We start from the raw sequence: 20860 nt of genomic DNA on the forward strand, positions 1-20860 counted from the left end.
CTGCTATTTATTTAGCAATTATTAAGCTGATTTAGTGTCTCATACTTTCTTAAGGCTGTAAATTCTGCCCCACTCTTTGAGCACACAGGGGACTATCAGATAACAGGACAGTACTTGGGAAGATGTCAAATATATAAACTAAAAGGTCTTGAATAAGCAGTCAATCCCACCAGTCTAGATGAGAATGAAAGAAGATAATCATAACAATGAAAAATATGGAGCTGGAGAGATAGTGGTAGGCTGCTTGCCTTGCATGCAGTTGCCTTGCATGCAGTTGACCCAGGCTTATTCCCAGCATCTCATATGATCCTTCAAGCACCACCAGGAGTAATTCCTGAGTGCAGTGCCAGGAGTAACCCCTGGGTATTCTGGATATGCCCCAAAACAAAACAGAACAAAACAAAAAAACAATGACAGATGTTATTCTTAAATTAACAAGATATATCTGGGAAACAAATGGGAATCTTCGGTACTTTGATAAGTAGCACAAAGACCCAGTTTTCCTATATCACCCCAGCCAAGGAGTTCCTTCATCATCATCATCATCATCATCATCATCATCATCATCATCATCATCATCCTGTTTATCATTTTGAATTTCTCGAGGGATCTCAATAACATCTCCATTCATCCTAGCCCTGAGATTTTAGAAGCCTCTCCTTACTTGTCCTTCCCAATGACTCCGCATTGGAAGCTCTTTCAGGGTTAGGGGAATGAGACCCAGTATTGTTACTGGTTTTGGCATATGAATATGCCACAGGGAGTTTCCAAGGCTCTCCCATGTGGGCAGGAATCTCTCGGTAGTCTGCTCGTTCTCCCAGAGGGAGAAGTAGGCTATAACCGCAGCAGCGTGGTTCCTGGAGCTTGCTTTTAAGTCTCTGGCTGTTGGCCGTTGATGGGATTACAGGGCACCGGCTGTGCAGTCCCTGGGTGTGACCACCTAGCTACTGGAAAATGGGAAATCTGGGCGGAGGAGGCCCAGTCCCGATCTGAGGAGGCTTGGAGGTCTCAGCCCCGGGTCCCACACACCTGGGTTCCTCTACCAGTACCTTCATGCGTGAGGCTCATCTGAACGTGTGGAGAGGGGCCTTGAGCATGGCTAAGGCTCTGGAGGTCTTCAGCCGTGGGAGCTCTGCTCGGGGCGGGGAGGGAAGCTGGAGCCCACCCCATCCAAGGGGAAGACAGCCAGGCGCGTGGGCCAGAGACTCTCTGCTCTAAGGAGTTCCTTACTTTTTAATAAACTTTTTTCGTTCCAGTTCTGAGTCTGAGCATCTTTCTTATTCAATATCTTCACTTTTGAAAATACTGAAGACCGTGGGAAACTATGGATGGATACAGAGACCCACTGTCACTGCTCCAGCATCAAAAGGGCTGTAGGGCACTATGGAGGCTCAGCAAGATTTAAAGGGCAAGAGCACAAAAAAGGAAACAACTGGAGAACAGTATTGGTGGAGGGAGTGGAAGAGTGTGAGACCAGAGAAGTCAGAAGACAAAATCACCCAGGCGGGGATGGGGCCGACTATGGGGAGCAGATATGGCAGACAGACTTCAATTGAAGGTAGCTGGCGATGCAAAACCTATGGGAAGGAATCCAGGGCTCCAGAAGGAGGTGGCTCTGTGGCGACAGGATTGTGGGCTTTGAGGGTGAGAGAACCCATGTAATGAAGCTGGGAATGCGCAGCTGAGAGTTGAGCTCAGATACTGAGGAAGAAGCTCCCTTCTCGCACAGGAGCAAAGGCAAGGAGCCACTCAGGTCTGTGCGTTTCAATTTAGTGGACAAAGTTATGTGAGTCACCAGCTGGTGGCTTCTTTCCTGGGTAGAGCAAATATTTGAAATGAGAAACATCTCCTGCTGTGAGGTTTGGCATTGCTGGGGTCGGGGTTGGGGGGTAACCGGGATGCTGGGGATCAAATCCAGGGCCTCACATGCAAGGCATAGGTTCCACCCCTGAGTCAAAGCCTTAGCCCCAGAAATTGAGATGTTCCTGGTGATTTCAGAGCACATACTGCATTGACCACATGGAAGCTTTGTAACTCTACCTCACAGTTGCTGTAGACAGTTGGAACAAAAGGGAATCCTTAATGAGATTTGATGTAAGACAATTGTTTTCTTAAAACAGTACAGAAGTTGCAAATGATTGCTATAATATTTGCAAAAATTGTGGTTAATCTGAGTTACCAGAAAATATGCAGAAATGACATTCATTCGGTAATAAGAACCTATCACCATATAAGTACCTTTTTATCTTTTTGGAAGTTTTGGGGCCACACCTTGCAGTACTGAAGAGTCATTCCTGGGTCTGCATTCAGGAATCACTACTGGTGGTCCTTCAGGGATCATATGGGATGCCTGGGGTCAAACTCAGGTCAGTTATGTGCAAGGCAAGTGCCTTACCTGCTGTACTATCTCTCTGGTCCCAATCTTTTTATATTTAAAACTGAAAGATAAAACTGAGGTGTAAATTGAAATTTATGTGAGAATAGGGGTGGAGACCTTTTTAAAAAATTTAGGCACATAATTTGCAATATTGTCAATGATGGGACTGGAGCGATAGCACAGTGGATAGGGCGTTTGGCTTGCATGTGGCTGACCAGGGTTTGATTCCTCTGTCCTGCTCGGAGAGCCGGCAAGCTACCGAGAGTATCCCGTCCAAATGGCAGAGCCTGACAAGCTACCTGTGGCGTATTCGATACGCCAAAAATAATAACAAGTCTCACAGTGGAGATGTTACTGGTTCTCACTCAAGCAAATCGATGAACAATGGGAGGACAGTGCTACAGTGCATTATTGTTTAAATGTAGGAGTACTGCTATTTATTCAGCCACCAATTAAGCTGACTGAAGCAGGCGTGAACTCCACAGGTGTAAAACAATTTTAGCTGCTAAGCTTTTTAGACATCTGGCCCCCAAAAGAATCCCACTAGGCGTGCCCGTTCATATTGTTGAGTTAAAACAAGTTACCTACTAAAAATCAACAGATCATGAATTGATTTTAAATTTTCTGCCAGAAGCTTAATGTTCTCTTTCCTTTAGAAATATTTCCAGCTACCACTAGGGGGTGTTTTGTTCAATGAATTTAAAAGTACAATTTTCTTTTGACTTCTATTTCAGAAGGAAATGTACTGAAAAGTAAACATGCTCCCAGCTATATCTGAGTGCTAATATTTACACTTTAACTGATTCCAATTTTCTTTACCAGCTCTGTTATGAAGGGGAAGTTTGCTTTTTCTCAAGTGTTACACTGTCTAGTTGTCACTGAATGAAATGAATAGAAATGAAATCTTTATCTCTCCTCATAGGACCTGGGGTCTGGGCTGGGGAAAGAGGTGACATTATTAGAGAGGTAGGAATATCTAAATGAAAGAGCCTGTTTCACTTAGAATTCTAGTTCCTTTAAAAATAAAACTTCCATATTTAAAATCAAATATCCCTTCATAGAAAGCAACTGTCATCTTTTCAAATATGATAGGAATGCTAGCCACATATGTGCCATACAATCAAATTTTCTACACAAACATTTCTCCCAACTAATAATATAATTATTTAAATAAGATCAGCACTTTTCCCTCGCACTAGAAATTGCATAGGATTGTATGTATCAATACAAAGCCTTTCTTTTCTTTTATGTTCAGTTTGAGCCTAGCTTCTTCCCAGTATGTGTCCTTGTTTTGTCTTGTCCCCTCTCTAAATTGAGGCTTTTCACTCCTCATTTCAATATCTGCCTTGCAGGTTGTTAAGGTGGACACAAGTTATTGTTATTTTTACCATTAGCATTATTATTAATTTTGGGGCTATACCTGGTGATGCCTAGGGTTTACCCCTGACTCTGTGCTCAGGGATCACTACTCACAGGGCTTGAGGAACCACATAGGATGCTGGAGATTGAACCAGATTGGCCATACGCAAAGCAAGTGCCTTCCCTGCAGTACTCCTGGGGACCATAAGCTCAGGAACCATATGGGGTACCTAGGCTAGAACCCGGGCTGGTCACATGCAAGGCAAGCACCTCACCTCCTGTACTATCTCTCCACCCTCCTTGGCACCCCCCCAATTATTTTCTTTTTTTTTTTCTTTTTTAAAATTTTATTGAATCACCATGTGGAGGGTTACATAGTTCTCAGGATTATGTCGGTTATACAATTCTCAAACACCCTTCCCTTCACCAGTGCCCATCTTCCATCACCAACCCCCCCAGTATACCTGCAGCCCCCTCCCACCTCCCCAGTCCCCACCCTTGTACTTGATAAGTTTCACTTCGTTTATGCCTTATCTCGATTACATTCCATGTTTCAACACACAACTCACTACCGTTATTGGGGTTTCCCCCCAAAAAGAAAAGCAGTCCTATTGCCAAGGAGGCATTTGATAGTTCTCCACTACTAAGAATATAGAGATATTAAGTCCCGCTGTTTGTTACATAACTTTTCTTTTTCCCCCTTGCCCCGCGCCACCGAGTTCACGCCTGTTTAGTAATCGCCACGCTGCCTGACAAGGGAAAAAAAAAAAAACGAAAAGGATGGTTATTTCCCGTCATCAGCAGACATGGGGCTCTGGCTTAGTTGATAGACTAGTAGAGTGTCTGCAAGCAGTTTCTGGAACCGAAGGTCTTGCGCTGGTATCGGCTCCGGCTCGAGATTCCACCAGCGTCCCACTGTTCCATGTACATAATTTTTCCCCTTATATCCCATTCCCACGCCACCAGGTCTGTTTGCTTAATGGACATCACACTGTAGTTGACGACACGCCGCGTTTCTTCCCGAGAAAGAAGAAAATTTCTTCTCAGCTGGCGTGGGGATATAGCTTAGTTTAGTCTAGAGAGATGGCTACTGTTTTGATTGCCTTCAATATTTCAGCAACAGACTTACTATTCTTGTTAGGATCTCCCGCAAAAGTCCGACCCATTAAGAAGGAACCATTACATATTGCTGATGCTAAGATGACATTAGGTCTTAGCTGCTGCGGCCGCGCGGTTTTGGGTTTCTGTATAAAGTCCAGGGAAAGTACAACCAGAAATAACATCACTACAAACTTTTACCCTTTTATGGTGCTCATAAGATGGAGAAGTCCTGCGCTGTGCTCAGGAGGGAGGAGTTGAGAGAGAGAGGTTAAAAGAATTGGGGGATGCCCGGTTCCCACTGTTTCAGCGCACCGTGGGGTCTCTGGTCCCATGCCGGAATTAGTTCAGTGGGCTGCCTGGAGTCCAAGGGCGCTCCCTTGGGCTCTTCCATCATGCTCGCTCCGCAGCCAGATCCAAAGGGCCCCCCCAATTATTTTCTAATGTTGCAAAGTAGCTGGGATGGAATGCTTGTCAAGAGCGTTCTTTCTTTCTGGTTCTTTGCTCTTCCTGCCTGTTCTGTGGCATCGCGTCTGTTTGCTCTTTCACTCCCCATGCTGAGCACTTGCCCTTCTCTGCCTTTTGCTTGCTCTGGAGGTTGAATTCTTCAGATTCCACAGCAATCTCCCTGCCCTTTGATTCCTGGTTGAGTGTGACTCACAGACAAAAAACCACAAAAACGTCCTATTTCACAATTTACTTATTTTTATTTATTTTTTCTTACCACAGTAATATTTTCCCGAGAGAGTGAGCAAACCAGTGAGAGAGAGAGAGAAAGAAAGAAAGAAAGAAAGAAAGAAAGAAAGAAAGAAAGAAAGAAAGAAAGAAAGAAAGAAAGAAAGAAAGAAAGAAGGAGTTTGTGTGTGTGTTGGGCCACACCCAGCTGTACTCAGGGCTACTTCTGGGTCTGTACTCCTAGTTGTCTTTGAATAAAATGGATATAAATAAGATCTCTGTTCCCTTTTCCCACCCAAGACAACTTAAAACCCCACATAGGGGCTGGAGCGATAGCACAGCGGGTAGGGCGTTTGCCTTGCATGCGGCTGACCTGGGTTCGATTCCCAGCATCCCATATGGTATCCTGAACACCGCCAGGGATAGTTCTTGAGTGCAGAGCCAGGAGTAACCCCTGTACATAGCCAGATGTGACCCAAAAAACAAAAAATTCGAGCGGGAACTAGTAACATCTCTCATTGAGAGACTTATTGTTATTGTTTTTGGCATATCCAATACGCACAGGTAGCTTGCCAGGCTCTGCTGTGCAGGCTCCATACTCTCAGTAGCTTGTTGGGCTCTCCGAGAGGGGCAGAGGAATCGAACACGAGTTGGCCGCGTGAAAGGCGAAAGCCCAACCGCTGTGCTATCGCTCCAGCCCAAAAAGCAAAAAATAAATAAATAAAATAAAACCCCACATAGTCTCTCCCAGGGTGCCGGCTCTAGCCCAGCCTCACCAGGGGCGTGTAGGGTTCGCTCAGGAGCACACCCCAATATATTTTTATTTCACTTGACTCATCTCTGTCCCTCTCTCTGCACCGAATGTGGTCAGTCAGGGACCTATCATCTCTCTCTCTCTCTCTCTCTCTCTCTCTCTCTCTCTCTCTCTCTCACACACACACACACACACACACACACACACCCTTATATATCGTGGGGTGGTCAGAAGCCTGGTACCTTCTGGATACCTAGGTACCTCAACTAACCAGGCTAGAGGTTCAATGCAAAGTCTCCAGCTCCAGCCTCGTAGAGTTGGGATTCCCTGGGTGACCCTTGCTCAGAGACCTCCGGGGCTGCACCCAGTAATGTTCAGGGACTATGTGGTCTCAGGGATCAAAACAGGGCCAGCCACATGCAAGTTACTTGTCTTAAACCCTGTGCTATGTCCCAGCTTCTAATAACGTCATTTGCCTGAGTGTGGAGTATTAGGCCCAGAACACTGGAAATGTTCTTAGTAACAACCTGTGTCCTCGAGAACTAAGGGAGCGCGTCGGTGGTCTTCACCTCTGCTCAGGACCAGAGCATGTTCCAGGCACTTGCCCTAGAGATTATGTGTGGTGCAGCGTGAAGAGAGCGGGCTGAAGAACTCGCGGCCTCTCTTGCCCTACAGCCGTGTAGCCGTTGTTCCTTTCTTGCTCACTGTCTCTAAAGAAGAACATCGAACATGTTCAACCAAATTCACTGTCCTCTATTTCTGGTCCCATAGGCCTGGCTCAAGCAAAGTGGCTCATTTTAAATTGTGAGCAGAAAGGATGTCTGTGATTTCTGGAATTGCTGGTTTGAGACCTTGACGGTTTTCTCCTCTTCCCCCTACCCACCTTTGGTATGGTGACAAGTGGTGTTTAACATGAGAAGAGTCTGTCTGTTTGCCATGCAAAATGAAAAGGAATAAAGAGTCTCTTGAAGCTTTGAGCCCTATAGGTGCACTTTCAGTAACAATTCTGGGATTGTCTGGGATAAGAATACAAAAGAGGGGGCTGGAGTGATAGCACAGCGGGTAGGGCATTGCCTTGCACCTGGTTGACTGGGGTTCGATTCCCAGCATCCCATATGGTCCCCTGAGCACGGCCAGGGGTAATTCCTGAGTGCAGAGCCAGGAGTGACCCCTGAGCATCGCTGGGTGTGACCCAAAAAGCAAAAAAAAAAAACCAAAACCAAAAACAAGATATATATATATTTTATATTTATATTATATTTATATTTATTTATACTATATATTTAAATATATATTATATAAATGTTTAAAACTAAAAAACTATGTTAAGAAAATATTCCATGCTTCTGCCTTGACAAATATACTTCCATAATAAAAATTAATAAGCACATAAATTTTTTTAGAACTGTGAAATATCAGCAATGATCATACTTAATCATCAATGCACATAACTTTGAATGTTCTTTGGGTCAACAACATTGAGAAGAGTAAAATATTTAAGACACAAGACAGGAGATGTGGTTCAGTGATAGAGCACTTATCTCTACCTGGGAGATCTTTGTTCAATTCCCAGCACTGATCAAAAAAAACTTTTTAAGACATAAAATTTGTGACATATTTGTTCTTGTCCTTGTTTTAATAAAATCATAAGATCTTTTGTCACTAGAGATATAAAGGACTATAAAGTAATTATTCAAAGTTTATAAAACTATACTGTCATCAAAAAAGAAAATTATGTAAGTGCAAGAATAAAAATGAAACTTTTAAAGTACAAACATTAAAAATTAAATTTTTGATTTCAAAATCATTGCTATCCTCAAATAATTAAGTTATCAATGAAACAAAATTATAATTAATAATATCAAACTTTAAAATCAATGTTATTTAAGCATAATTAATCTTAATAACTTGAAATTTTAATTAAATCATTAATATTTTATAGTTTTTATTGCAATTCTAGTGTTTAATGTTCATCTAGTTGCTAATATAAGGCAATTGGTATTATTTCATGCATGCATCTAGCTCTAATGTTTAAAAATTTAAGAGTACTATGAATTATTAACATCGCATAATGTTTGTCGGGCACCTTGTGCATCCTTTCACAATTCGACAAGTAGGAAGAGAAAAAGAAAAATGGGCATTTGACATTAGGGGAAATGACACTTAATTGTGCAAGAATCTAGAGAAAAGATTTGATGTGTTCATTTGTCTTTTTCTTATCTAAACGCTTCTACAATTCAAGTCCTCTTCCCTGAGCTCATTTTTGACCATGGCAGTGACACAGCCAACAAAATGTTATAACATACCTGTCCTCCTTTTATTTCCATGACACTTGAGGGAGCAGTAGATAGGTGTCTTCCTGGGGTGGGAACATGTGCTTCCTAAGGGTCTCAATTGTGTTCTGTGAGCATTGAGTGCCAGGTGTGGGGTGACAGAGTCAGCACTCAGCACAGTGCTCCCAATTGTCCAGGGAGAAGGGGACAGGAGTGGCAGAGCTGGAGAAGCCACCTGTTTCTAAACTCTAAAAAACAGGTTTAAGAGGGGTCAGAGAAATTGCTCAAGGGGTAGAGCACATTTCTAACATGATCAAGGCTCTGAGTTTGGCTCCTGGCACCTTAAGCACCCCCTGCCCCCAGCACCACTGGGTTTTACCCTCGTGGTTCCCAGCACCACCCCTATCTGATTATCTCCAGGCTGGATGGGGCATAGCCCCCAAACACCACCAGCACCAGTGATTGGACCAGCTGAGCACTGCTGGGTGTGGTTCCTGTTGAAAAGGGAAAGGGGTTTGCATTTCAAAGACCAGTGTACAATGAAGCCAGCAGCAAAGAACTGAGCCCTTGCCCTTAAATCTGATTAGTTTAATCTGCCTTAATTTAGAGAGAGGCTGGGGTGAGACACCAATGTGGTGACCCAGACAGGTGCTGGGAGAGCCCCATCTAGGAATAAGTGTGGGCTCTGTGGTAAATAAATCACAAACCAAGTGGGATTTTGAGCAAGTTTCAGTGCAGAACCCGTGAGCCTCCACACAAAAGCTTGGAACAGGTGGAAATACAATCCTTGGCCCCCAAACTCACAGAGCCAAGAAATGGGCTATGAAATTGTGAGGTTCTGTGAGACAAAATTGGCTCTCACACTCAGAAGCGTAATTCAAATGGAAGTTCCAACCGAAGGGTGACCCAGTGGACACAGAAAACAAAAATAGCACCACCATGTGGAATTCTCACCCACCCATAGTCAGGGTGCCCCGCAGACAACGGACAAACTTCAGAGGCTCAGATACTGAATCCACACACAGGATCTCTGCAGAGAGACTATTCACTGCGCTCAAGGGAATCTGGTGAACACAACTGGTCATCTTAATTCTCAGCTCCATGAGCTCCATGAGTCTGCCAGGTGGATCATGGAAATGGCTAAAGAGTGGGAATAAGAGCTCTTAAAAGGGGAGGACAAAGAGCAGGTCGCTTCCTCTTGAACCTTCTCTTCAACCTGCATGGATGGAAGGCAGTGCCCAGGCTAACTGCACGTGGCCAGAGAAGAAAAAAAGCCAAAGGGATAAAGAGCAGCAAGTGCCATAAGGAGGGGTGGACTGCAAAACATCAAGAGACCAGTGCAGATTTCGAAGGACAAAACCAGGGAATAACCAGCATGAGTCCTGGATGTATGATGTCATTGTCCCCAAATCACCTTCATAAAGCTGTTAAATAAGTAATGACAGCTTCATAAGCCTTGGGAGTTTTGTGTGCTAATTTGACATATAAAACTAAGGAACCACTAAAAAGTTTGTCAGTTTCAGGCTCATAACATAGAAAGTCATCCCACCATAGTACATTCTCCAAGTGGCGGGTCCCCTTCACATTCTTCCCACATTCAGCAGATACAGCAACTGCAAAATCAAGTTTCAGTACAGGGGAAACCAGCAAGCACACACACACACACACACACACACACACACACACACCAAAGCTAATTAAAATGTCATCAAATACTGAAATACTGTGTCACCTTCTGGAAAAGTGAAAGTAATTCAAATCTTTTTTTTTTCTTTTTGGGTCACACCCGGCGATGCACAGGGGTTACTCCTGGTTCTACACTCAGGAATTACTCCTGGCAGTACTCAGGGGACCATATGGGATGCAGGGATTCGAACCCGGGTCGGCCTCGTGCAAGGCAAACGCCCTACCCGCTGTGCTATCGCTCCAGCCCCAAAAAGTAATTCAAATCTTGAAGTCACTAATCCAAATAGTATCACTGTCAAAGACTTGGTTTAAAGCTGGATGTTTTACAGGGTGTTTGCTTTGCATATGACTTGGTGCCCCCTATGGTTTCCCAAGCCTCGCCAGGAGTGATTCCTGGTCTCAGAGCCAGGATTAAGGCTGAGCACTGCCAGGCATGGCCCTAAAACAAACAAAAACAAGGTGGGAGAGCACCTATCTAGTATGCTTAAGGACCTGAGTTCCATTCTGGCCACCACCAAAATGACTCTTGTGAACTACTGGGGTAGACCTGGAGACCCCCAGCAACACATCAAGCCATCAGGCTTGTGCTGTGAAGCCAAGCATCCCTCCATTGTGTGGCCCCCATTTGAAAGAAGGAGTTTAACATGTAGACACTGTTGCGTACCGCTGGTGACTCACACTTGGATGTGATTAAGTTAACATTAATTGTAGTGCCATGTCAATATGTTAAAGACTAAGAAGAGTGATGGCACCAGGGCGTGTGTGTGTGTGTGTGTGTGTGTGTGTATGTGTGTGTGTGTGGAATATAATGTATAAGCACTCATGAGTCTTCTGAAAGAAACTCACAGGTGAGAGAGAATGGAAGGATATATTCAAAACACTCAAAAATAACAACTGCCAGTGCAAGAGCTCTATTTCATCTCTAAGTTTCGTCTATATATAAAGTGGAGAAATAAAATCCTCTACCAATGGGCAAAAGCTGAAGAAACTAATATCAGGCCTCTCCTATAAGAAACATTGACAAGAGCTCTCCTAAGTAGAAGGTGTTCACAAAAATTTGAATAAGGAAATAGATGGACATACTCAAAACACCCAAATCATAAAGTAGCTATTCATCATGTATCAATAATCACCCTTAATATAATGAACTAAATTCATCTACCTAAAGGCACAGTGGTCAAATGGAATAAAATGCAAATGCGACTATATGCTTTTTATAAGAGACTCACTTCAACTATGTATAGACAGACTTAAGGAGAGGGAAACTGGTTCATCAAATCAATGGGAACTTTAAAAAGCCATCATGGGGTGGGAGTGGTGGGAGAGATGCTGGGATCATTGGTGGTGGAAAATGGGCACTGGTGGAGGGATGGGTACTCGACCATTGTATGACAGAAATGCAAGCACAAAGTTTGTAAGTCTGTAACTGTACCTCACGATGATTCACTAATAAAAATATTTTTTAAAAAGCCATCAGTATTATGTGTAATACTTATAGACATTTGATCAATGATGAACATTATGCAATGATCAATAAAACAGATATAATGAATATGAATATCTACAATACAGCATCTCTAAAATACACTGAGCAAATAGTAATGGAGCTAAAGGGGACCATTGACAGTAACACAACAATAGTAAGGGATTGTAAAAAAAATTTAGAAGACACACTTAAAATTAATTTTTGTGGCACTGAGTGTCAAAGATAGCAAGGCAGTCAGACTCCAGTAGTAGAGCTGTCATGCTCATGCTTGATGCCATTGTGAGACCAAAGACATGAATTCGTGAACCATTCAAGCCTACCAGGTTTTAAGCCATTGCAAAAATTAACGAAACAAATAAGAAATGACCATTATTAAATTTTGTGAAAGGTTTTTTTTTCATTTTATTTACAGTTCCCTAAATACTTTCCAGGTTGTATATTTTTAAACATGCTGTGTGTAGGGATTGTTTGAACTTCTGCTTGTCCTTTTTTTTTTTCTGTTGTTAATTCTGGTCTACTTTGGGAAAATATTTGCCTTCTCATTTAAATTTATAGTTATCAAAGTTATTTAAAGAGGATATTACTTAATGCCTCTTTTAGTAGTTTCCTTAGGATTTATAATATCCTTCTTTTCTTAGTCACAGTTTATCTTCGATTCTATTGGGTGTCCCAGGGGTGGCTCAGTGGCTCAGTGCTGGAGCCCTGAAAGTGCTAGGCCATGAGTTTGATGGGACTGTCTATGTGCCAAGTGTGGTCACGGCTAGCAGCTCCACTGTTTATGTTCCCTGCCTCCACAACAAAGGGTGCAAAATCTGGTGCAGAGCAGATGTGTGTAAGTACTGCAAGGTAAGTGGGTATAAAGACACTTGAGGATTGTAGCCATGAGTGCAACTGCTAGTAAGTATGTGTGTGGATATCACAACGAACCCTGGTGAGTGCTACACCCAAAATGTGCTCAAAGGTCACAACTAAATAAATGCATCCTGATAAGCATGTGTGCATGCACCCCAACTAAAATCCTCTAGTGAGTGAGCACCTTGGCTGGGCGTGTGAGCAGTACAACTAGATGGCCAACTCATGATGAGCAGCACCACTGAAACGTCCAAATATCACAACCAAGTTTGGTACTCACAAAAGCAACAGCAGAGAAGGGAAGGGGGGGGGGAATATTAAATGATATTATTCTATTTCACACCCAGTATAAGAACCTGACAATAGGGGGCAGGGAGTGTACAATGGGAAAGGCTGAATCCTTGCATGCAGCTGACCCAGGTTCAACACCCAGTATCCCAAAGGGTTCCCCAAGTACTGGCAGGAGTGACTCCTCAGCACAGAGCCAAGACTAAGTACTGAGCACATCCCGGTGTGCTACAACATCATCTAGCCTCCAGAAATAAAACTCACATACTATATTCCAATTTCTTCTTTCATCTTTTATTTGGATCACAGGGCTACTCCTGGTTTGTGCTTAGGGATTGCTCCCACGGTGTGCCTGGGGAACCATGTGGTTCCAGGGATCAAATCTGGGCCTCCTGCGTGCAAAGCATGATTTACATGTGCTCAGCCTATTGAGTTCTCTCAATATTTAGTTCTCCATCTTTTGTGCAACTGTACTCACATACATTGTTTTATCATATACTATAAACCTATAATTGCTATATATTGCTATTCTTTCTGCTTTTGATAGTCACTAATCTTTTAGAGTTATTAGCTACAAGAAAAATGTCCTTTTATATTGATATTCATTTTAGCAACTTTTGTGAAAACTATCCTTATCAATCCAAATTGCTATTATTTTCCTTCTTTCTCTTACATTATTTGCAGTGCAACTATGGCATTGCTGTAGCTAGCATTACAGTGCATACTTTGCTTGATCCTTGGCACTAAAAATAAATTAAGAATGATTTATATGCATGAAATATAATTAAATTAAAATAATTTAGAGTAAATTCTTTCGGCATTTCTCTAAAAGCCTTTTGATTTTGAAATATATTTTTATTGACTCTAGAAATTTAGGTTCACCAATTTTGCCCCTGATAGTTAAAAGTGGTCACCAAGGAGGCGTGCTTCATTTTAGATGTGCTGTAATTTCGATCATTTCCTCTGCAGGTAATTTTATTCTGGTAGCTTTTCAAGAATTGTGCTTAATTTTCAAAGTTGTTTGCTATGTGTCTAGGTGGGTTATTTTGCTTTTTTATTTATCTATTTGCATTTTTCAAATCAATCTATAAGCTTCATTTCTAGATTTATGGCTTGATGGTGTTTATTATTTTCAGAATATTCTGGATAATTATCTCATAGGATAACATGATCGAGCTTTAAAGGTGATACTGTTTCACACCTTTTTGGGTGCTTTGTTTTATTTTTCCCACATGTGCACACATTCTGGATGATGCCAGCCCTGATGTGAGTGGAGCCTGTGAATGTCATGAGGATTATTCCTGATGTGGTCGGAGGACTCTGGCATGTGTGATGACAGCCCAGTAGCTGGTTTGGGATTACACAAAACAGCTTATTCTAGGTCAAACTCACATAATTAGATAACCTCTTAAGTGAGGTCAGATGGATTCAAAGCAAGTAAGATTCTCAGACTCGTGTCGCTGAAGCCAAGTGGCATCTGGAGAAGGGAACATGTGGTAGGAACAAGTGGGCTGCCTGGAGTTGCTGAAAACAGTCTCCAGCTGACAGTCAGCAACAAAGCAGTGACCTCAGTCCCACAGCTGTAAAAAGCTAATTCTGTCAACAACCAGTGAGCTTGGAAGGGGATCTGGAGCTGCAAATGAGATCGCAGACCCCGTCAACACATTGGTTTCAGCCTTGCGAGACTCTCAGCAGAGAAGCCAGCTGTGGCATACCCAGACTTCTAACCTGAAAAAAAAATTGTGAGACAGTAGGTATTGTTGCAAACTGCTAAGTATGTAGGAATTAGCTATACAAATAGAAAAACTGAAAATGCACCTTTTGTAGAGTGGTTTTTGTAGGCATAACTGATTATTATTCATTTTAGGCATATACTATAATTAACGTAGTTGTATATATTTATTATCATCATCATCATCATCCCATCGATCGTCGAATTTCTCAAGCGGTCTCAGTAACATCTCCATTCGTCCTAGCCCTGAGATTTTAGAATCCTCTCTTTACTCATCCTTCCCAATGATGCCGCATTGGAGGCTCTTTCAGGGTCAGGGGAATGAGACCCATCATTGTTACTAGTTTGGGCATGTGAATACACCATGGGGAGTTTTCGAGGCTCTCCCATGTGGGCAGAAAACTCTCGGTAGCTTGCCAGGGTCTCCCAGAGGGAAAACTAGGATATAAGATGTTGCTCGGCCTGAGGCCTCGAGCTTTCGGGAGCTTGGTTTTATAGTCTCTGGATGTTGGCTGTTGGTGGGATTACATGGCGCTGGGGGCAGTCCCTGGGTGTGACCGCCTAGCTACTGGAAAATGGGAAATCTGGGTGGAAGAGGCCCGTCCCAATCCAAGCAGGCTTGGAGGTCTCAGTCCTGAGTCCCACACACCTGGGTTCCTCTGCCGGTACCTTCATGCATGAGGCTTGTCCGAATGTGTGGAGAGGGGCCTTGAGCATGGCTGTGGCTAGGCTCCAGAGGTCTTCGGACTTGGGAGCGCTGCTCAAGGTGGGGAGGGAAGCTGGAGCCCACCCCCTCTGATGGGGTTGGGGGAAGACAGCCAGGTGTGCAGGCAAGAGACTCTCTGTGTCACTCTCTTCTGGGAGCTTGTCTTTAAGTCTCTGGATGTGGGCTGTTGGTGGGACTACATGGCGCTGGGGACAGTTCCTGAGTGTGACTGCCTAGTATTTTTCCAGTGTTTGTATATATATTAAGAAAAGATTATCTGGGATTTATTGCCTTGTGGTCAGAGTGCTAGTACAGTTCAGGGCACTTGCCTTGCATGCAGTGGACTCAGTTCAATCCCTGGCACCACATGTGGTACCCTGAGCAAGCCAGGAGTGATTCTTTTTTTCTTTTTTTTTTGCTTTTTTTGGGTCACACCCAGCGATGCTCAGGGGTTACTCCTGGCTTTGCACTCAGGAACTACTCCTGGCGGTGCTTGGGGGACCATATGGGATGCCGGGGATCGAACCCGGGTCGGCCGCGTGCAAGGCAAACGCCCTACCCGCTGTGCTATCGCTCCGGCCCCCAGGAGTGATTCTTAAGCATAGAGTTAGGAGTAAGTCCTGAGCACTGCTGGGTGTGGCCCAAAACAAACAAACAAAAGATTCTTGTCTTAAAATGGCCAATCCTGATTCAATCCTTGGTATATTTGGTTCCCTGAGCACTACCAGGAATGATCTCTGAGCACAGAGCCAGGAGAAAGGCAAGAGCACCCAAAAACAATAGCACTGTAGCACCGTCGCCCTGTTGTTCATCATCGATTTGTTTGAGCAGGCACCAGTAAAGTCTCCATTGTGAGACTTGTTGTTACTGTTTTTGACATATCGAATACACCACGGGTAGCTGTCACGCTCTGTCGTGCAGGCAGGATACTGTTGGTAGCTTGCTGGGCTCTCTGAGAGGGATGAGGAATCAAACCTGGGTCGGCCGCATGCAAGGCAAACACCGTACCCGTTGTGCTATCGCTCCAGTCCCAAAAACAATAACTGAGAAAAATGCACTTTTTTGACAGCTTTAAGCGCTATATTATTAACTATAGTCATGTTGTACATTTTTTGTTTGTTTGTTTTTGATACTGGATAAAAGGCAGCAAAAGGACTCAGGAGAAAAGTGCAGAAATTGTACCAGTTTACTATACAGAAGCAAGCTCTAGGCACTGCAACGGATACACAGAGCTAACTGTTGTCTCTGTGTTAAGGAAACAGATCAGACACTTAGCGGGGTGTGGGAAGCAGAAAAAAAAAATGACAGCTTCCAAACCCACGAAGATGTGTACATTTTAATTCCTGAAACCAGAGCACATATATGTGACATGGTGAAACTAAGACTGCAGATAAAATTTAAATGGCTGACCCTTGAGACGGAAATGTTATTTTAGGTTAGCCTGGTTAGCTCAATGTAAACCTAATGATCTTTACTTTTTTTTTTTTAATTTGTATTTTGGGTCACACCTGGCAATGCACTGGGGATACTCCTGGCTCTGCACTCAGGAATTACTCCTGGCAGTGCTTGGGAGACCATATGGGATGCTGGGGATGGAACCCAGGTCGGCTGCGTGCAAGGCAAACGCCCTACCTGCTGTGCTATCGCTCCAGCCCCATGACCTTTACTTTTGGAACAAGTCGGAGAAATCTTTGAAGGTGCTATGGTGCTAGCTGTGGAGAGACACAGTCACAAGTTTAATTGTAGGCGACCTCTAGAGCCTCTAAAACCTCTGCTGGAGCACTGACACCTTGTCCATGAAGCCCCAGGACTCTAACAGATCTATAATGCTTTCAGTTTGTTGACTCATATCCCACAACCTCCGTTGTGTGAGCCCATCCATCTCCCCAGCTTTACAGACTCACAACTAAATCTTAGAAGAGAAGCAAGCCAAGCTGCAAAAATTCACGAGCACACGGATCTCCCAGGTGAAAACTCTGGGGCATCCTCCCGAGATGGAGAGGCCAAATCCCCACCCTGCCGAAGCCCCCGCAGTCATCCCCATAGTCCACAGCTGCCACCAAGCCAAAGGCTCAAACAACCCTACTGGACAAAGCTTCACAACTAATCTGCAAGTATACCAAACTGACAAAAATTCCAGGGTCACTAGTTTTCAGGCTGAAAACTCTGTGGTCCTCTTGGATTAAGGGACAAAGCCTCCAGACCACAAATCCTTACCCCAGCTGTACTTCTAGAAGCCCTGGAAGCCACACCCACATCTCACAACTGCCACTTATATATCCTGGAGTTTCTGTTGCGAAAATGTGGCTGCTACACCTCCAAACTCTATGGTATAATATGCCAGCAGGGGCACACCAAATTTGATGGGGAAGTAACATAGAAGCTAACTTTGCTCAATGAACAATAACACCAAAGGCTCAACTAGTGATGAACAGCTTAGTAAATCTTAGATAAGAACTTAATGACCCCATATAAGAATTTTGAGATATAAGATATAAGAATTTTCACAAAATTTCTATGTAGTTTCTGATAATTCAGTTAGTCATTTATTTGTAACAAGCAGTATAAAATAAATTATTTTGTGCCTGCTACAGGGGCAGGTTTGGTGGTGGTTGGAAAATATTGTTTTGGGGGCAATAGTGGAGGGAAGGTCACACTGATGATGGGATTGGTGTTGGAACATTGAATGACCCTAGCAAGCGTATTATGAAAAAATTTATAAACTATGATGTTTAAACAAAGGGGAAAAGACCACTTTGTTCACAGTGATTTTTTTAAAAGCAGCAATAATAGGAAATGAATACAAAAAGTGATAGACCTTGTACAAGAACTAACATCTCCAGACTTTAAGTACTTATTTGTGGGTGCAAATAAGAATATTAATTAGATATTCCATAAAATGTTACCACAGGTTGAAGAAAGATCCTTAGGAAAGGAGTAGGCAGAAAATTTTTATGAGATCATACAGGAGGGGAAATACTTCCTGAGTTATATTCAAAAAGGAAAGAATACATATCCTTAGTTCTTTTGAAAACAGAAAACACTTTCAAACTCATTTTATAAGCCAATCCTACCCTGATACTAAAACTAGACAAAACCCTAAGGGATTGGCCACCTGTAAGGCATTACCCCTGTACTTCCTGCCTCCCCTGTTTTACGTTTTTTTCCTTTCCAACACCAAGAGGTGCTCAGGGGTCACTCCCAGTAATGCTTGAAGGACCATTCAGAGCCGAAGATCAAGTGTCTGGAAAAGTTTGCCCAAAACATGCTTTGAAAGGCAAGGGAGAAGCTGGTAAGAAGAAAACTGAGCCAAGGACCATTGGCAGGTATTAAGGGCAGAGATTTGAAGGGCTTAGATGTTGATAAAAGCTGGCAGCTTTTATGTACCTGCAGATCCAAATTAACATTTGTCATTAAGATCAGAAGTTTCAATATTGTAAACCTCAAGGTTTGAAAGGTCTTGCACACCATTCCTTTGCAGGATCTTCAGTGGCACCTCTGTGGAGCTCAATAATGTTTCAATGAACATGCAAAGGATTATGAAACCATATATTGCATGGGGGGCACTCACACCTAAAATCAGTAAATGAACTGATCTACAAGTATGGTTATGGCAAAATCCACAAGAAGCGAATTGCCTAAACAGAAATGACTGCTCCAGCTCTTGAATTTGATTACCCTAACGCACAATAAAAATGGTGTCATCTGCATGGAGGATCTGACTCATGGAATCTATACTGTTGGAAAATGCTTCAAAAAAGTAATTTAACCCATCAAATTATCAATTCCCTGGAATGAAGAAAAAGACCTGCAGGGTTTTTTTCTTGCTTTTTTGGGTCACACCTGGCAATGCACAGGGGTTACTCCTGGCTCTGAACTCAAGAATTACTCCCTGGCAATGCTCAGGGGACCATATGGGATGCTGGGAATCGAACCCGGGTAGGCCACATGCAAGGCAAACGCTCTACCCACTGTGGTATTTCTCCAGCCCCAAAAGACCAGCAGTTTTGTAGAAGCTAGAGAGAAATGCAACAGGGAGATTAAATCTACCACTGATTAAAGGATGAATTAACGCATCCACTATATTTTTGTAATCTGATCAGTTAATATACAATAGTTTTCAAATTGAAAAATGAAGTATAAACAACTTTAATCCACACATGCCTATGTGATACTAGATAATTATAGCTGGTTTATAATAATCTTTACAAGTTCTTATACTTGGGCCAGGTTGTTTTCAACAGAAATCTATCCAACTTTGAGGCACTTACACAACTCTGAGGAATAAACAGAGTGAAAATGACAAGGAAGCAAAATGTTTCCAAAATCATATACTACCTTTGTCCCAAATATATTCTATATCTACAATAATTACTGCCAGTCTTAACTGAACTGGTCTGCAATGTCAAGAAAAAAATCTGAGTTTTGCTAATATTTCATTTGCAATGTGTTAGACTATGAACATTGTTATTTATGATCCAGCAAATAGCTTTGTGTTCCTGAAAATCACTTGACATGATTAGGTAAGCCAAATAAATCAGTGTGTATTATTAAAAGCATTTTCCTAAAAGTTCAGCAACTAGGGAAAGTCAATATTTTAGAATTTTTTTTTTTTTTTTTTTGCTTTTTGGGTCCCATCCAGCAATGCTCAGGGGTCATTCCTGGCTCTGCACTCAGGAATTACCCCTGGCCATGCTCAGGGGACCATATGGGATGCTGGGAATCGAACCTGGGTCGGCCGCATGCAAGGCAAACGCCCTGCCCTCTGTGCTATCACTCCAGCCCCTATTTTAGAATTTTTAAACAATTTTACATGCTCCAATTAGGCACAATATTGCCTTATTTTATTTTTTACTGCTATGACTTTAAACAAGCAATCTCCTACTCCACACCCAGGCATGGACAGATCAACCTATCTAAATTTCAAATTAAAAAAATTACCAGTTGAATTATATTCAAACAAGAGACCTATTAAAAGGACATTAAGAAAGGGTCTTAATGGAAGATCATGGTATAGACATCTTTCCTCATAAACCTCATGTAATGCCTTTGTTCTCAGTTATGAAATTCATAATAGAGAAGTTATCATATTAGATCCTGATAAACAAACCTCATTTTTTGTCTGATTTTTGTTAGGACTATGAAAACCAGTCTCATAGTTTCCATGCTTTTAAAAATTATGAATTTTAAAAGGGCTATCTTGAAGGAACATTCTCATCTTTCACAAATAAGCAAAAGTTGTTATAAAACGAAGTGAATAAAGTAAGCCAACTAGTTTAAAAAAGGTCTAAACTCTCAATATACTGTCAGATAATTGAAGCAATGCCTAGCAAAACCACAGCAACTGTTTTGTTAGATTCTGGTTTAAAGAATGATGAGGGGGCTGGAGCAACAGCACAGCGGGTAGGGCATTTACCTCGCACGCAGCCGACCCGGGTTCAATTCCCAGCATCCTAAATGGTCCCCTGAGCACTGCCAGGGGTGATTTCTGAGTGCAGAGCCAGGAGAAACCATTGAGCATTGCCGGGTGTGATCCGAAAAGGAAAAACAAAAAAAACACAATGATTTTAATGT

General features: G+C 42.7%; 1 pseudogene; it reads left to right on the forward strand.

Moving 5' to 3' along the window:
• The first annotated feature begins 1383 nt into the window (after nucleotides 1-1383).
• LOC129399866 (60S ribosomal protein L7-like) lies at nucleotides 1384-19055 on the forward strand (annotated as a pseudogene).
• The last annotated feature ends 1805 nt before the right edge of the window (nucleotides 19056-20860 follow it).

This window comes from Sorex araneus, chromosome X, assembly GCF_027595985.1.
Source record: "Sorex araneus isolate mSorAra2 chromosome X, mSorAra2.pri, whole genome shotgun sequence".
Classification (NCBI taxonomy): domain Eukaryota; kingdom Metazoa; phylum Chordata; class Mammalia; order Eulipotyphla; family Soricidae; genus Sorex; species Sorex araneus.